Below are 2342 nucleotides of genomic sequence, written 5' to 3'. Positions count from 1 at the left end.
GTCATCAAGATTCCAAACCACCATTAATGGCCCACACTTTGCATAATTACAATAGGACCTTAGAGTTATGTTTCATATTTCTAGTTTCAGATACAAGAATGATACATTCATACAAATAGGATGAACACACTAAGTAGAGTATAAGCTTTGTAATGATACCTTACAAGAGACCTTTTGCATGAAGCATATTCCAGTTCATTATATTCACACTCATTAGCATATTTTCATAAAATCATATGGCGTGCAACATCACAATGATATCCTCTGGCAAGGAGTTCCACAGGTTGTCTGTGTGTTGTGTGAAAAATACTTCCTTTTGTTTATTTTAAATCTGCTGCCTATTAATTTCCTTTGGTGACTCCCTAGTTCTTGTGTTATGCGAAGGAGTAAATAACACTTCCTTATTTACTTTGTCCACACTAGTCATGATTTTATACTTTGTTTTTTCTGGTACCATGATGTACCCTATAGCTCTTATTTTTGAACACAGCATTCCAAACCAGTGAGGCATGAAGGCATTCCTTAACTTGTACCAGGGTAGAACACTCACATATCCTGATTTTGACAGGGTTTATATACTCTAGTGCCAAACACTCCATTTAACCTTGCCATGTATTGTGGGACATATAGCTCTTGTCACAAGGGAGCAAGAGTGAACCTAATACAATTTAGCATAACGTTGTGCTAATGTTTATCATGTGATGTGTAATACATATAAATATAGTGTGCAGTACGTATAACATTTCTCTTGGCCAACAGCAGGCTAACCACCCAAGTATGTACCCAGAGTCCTGGGCCAGGTTTGTACAGCCCATGCTGCTCCTGCTTCATGGCTTTTGGTCCTTATGCTCGTTAGATAAAAGATAGTGTGGGTATATCTACCCGTGCTGCCATCACACCCTGTGATTGCAGTGTAAACATACTCTAAAATCCTCAGGCTTAAGGGGGATGTGAGTGGGACATGAGTCTGTCTTGGCCATTGCTACAGGTGAATTTCACTCTGTCTGTGACCCTGCTGCAGTCACGATCACAACGGTGGCGGAATGCTTGAAAATGTGACCACATACACCGAAAGGCTCAGAAGCAAGAATGCAAATAAAAAGCAACCTGCAATTTCTGTTTGGCTTTTGTTTATCTCATGATTTTCAACCAACCTCATGCGATTTTTGGGGCTGACTCATGATTTTTGAATGGTTGGGGTTGGCAATCCTAGTGTGTGTGTGTGTATGTTTGTGTGTGTTTGTGTGTGTGTGATTTGTTGTGTTTCTTTCTGTGTGTATATAAGTGTGTCTTTGTGTTTGTCTTTGGGTAGGATCTGCTGCTGCTTTATTTTTGGTTTTGGCAGTATGGCCAATCCCAAGTGTTAAAAATAAGTGAGTTAGGTCACAGAAAATAGAATCATAGGACTGGAAGGGACCTTGAGAGGCCAGCTAGCCCAGTGCCTGCATCATGCACTCAATAATAATTACATTATTTACTATTATTATTATTATTAATATAAAACCATGGGGCTGCATAATATTATGAATATCAAGCAAGATGTGGAGATGTTGTACATCTGATGATATGATACAGAGGTTCCCAAAGTGGGGTTCATGAACCCCTGGGGGTTTGCAAAATGTTACAGGGGGTTCTCAGGAAAAAAATCCCTAATGGCGGACAGAGCTGTCCCTAGGGACCCCGGGTAGCACAGGGAAGGCAGCCCGGAAACCCTAGACTTCCAAGAGCTCAGCAGATCAAAGCAAGCCTATCTATCACACTGAGGAGATTTAAACTTCAAGACTCCTTATAAGAAATGGAAAGGGAGGTGGATATTTTTTGCTGTTTTTAAAATTAAATAGGCAGCTAGTATTGTTTTAAAAATTATTATGAAGAATAAGTTTAAGCTTTGTTGTAACGTGCTTTGCTTGCCTGGACTGCTCAAGACCTGAATGCTTGTGTAGGAGGGACTCTTTGAGTTGGCTTTTTACATACCTTCATGCTGTTTCACACCTGATACTCCTTGATGAAACATAAGAGCCTTATCTTATAACAGGCTTATTCAAAGTGATACAAGCTATGAAAGTGAGATCTTGGAAGAGTGTTGCCGTTTTCATAATATTATACAAATACTGTAATGATAAATAATAAATAGTGTGTAATAAGCATGTCATAAAAACAACTTTTATATTTCCAAGATCACTGCTTTTATAATTTATACTCAGGTAAAAGAGAAAATCCCTGGAAATATTCATTTTTAGGAGGGGGGTTGCGAGACTTGACATTTTAGTGAAAGGGGTTCACAGGTTGTTAAAGTTTGGGACCACTGTGATAGAGGGAAAAGTCTTCTACCTGTGGAGGAA

Source organism: Terrapene carolina, unplaced genomic scaffold, assembly GCF_002925995.2.
Source record: "Terrapene carolina triunguis isolate 2854851 unplaced genomic scaffold, T_m_triunguis-2.0 Scaffold116, whole genome shotgun sequence".
Lineage (NCBI taxonomy): Eukaryota > Metazoa > Chordata > Testudines > Emydidae > Terrapene > Terrapene triunguis.
This window is presented reverse-complemented; position numbering follows the sequence as displayed.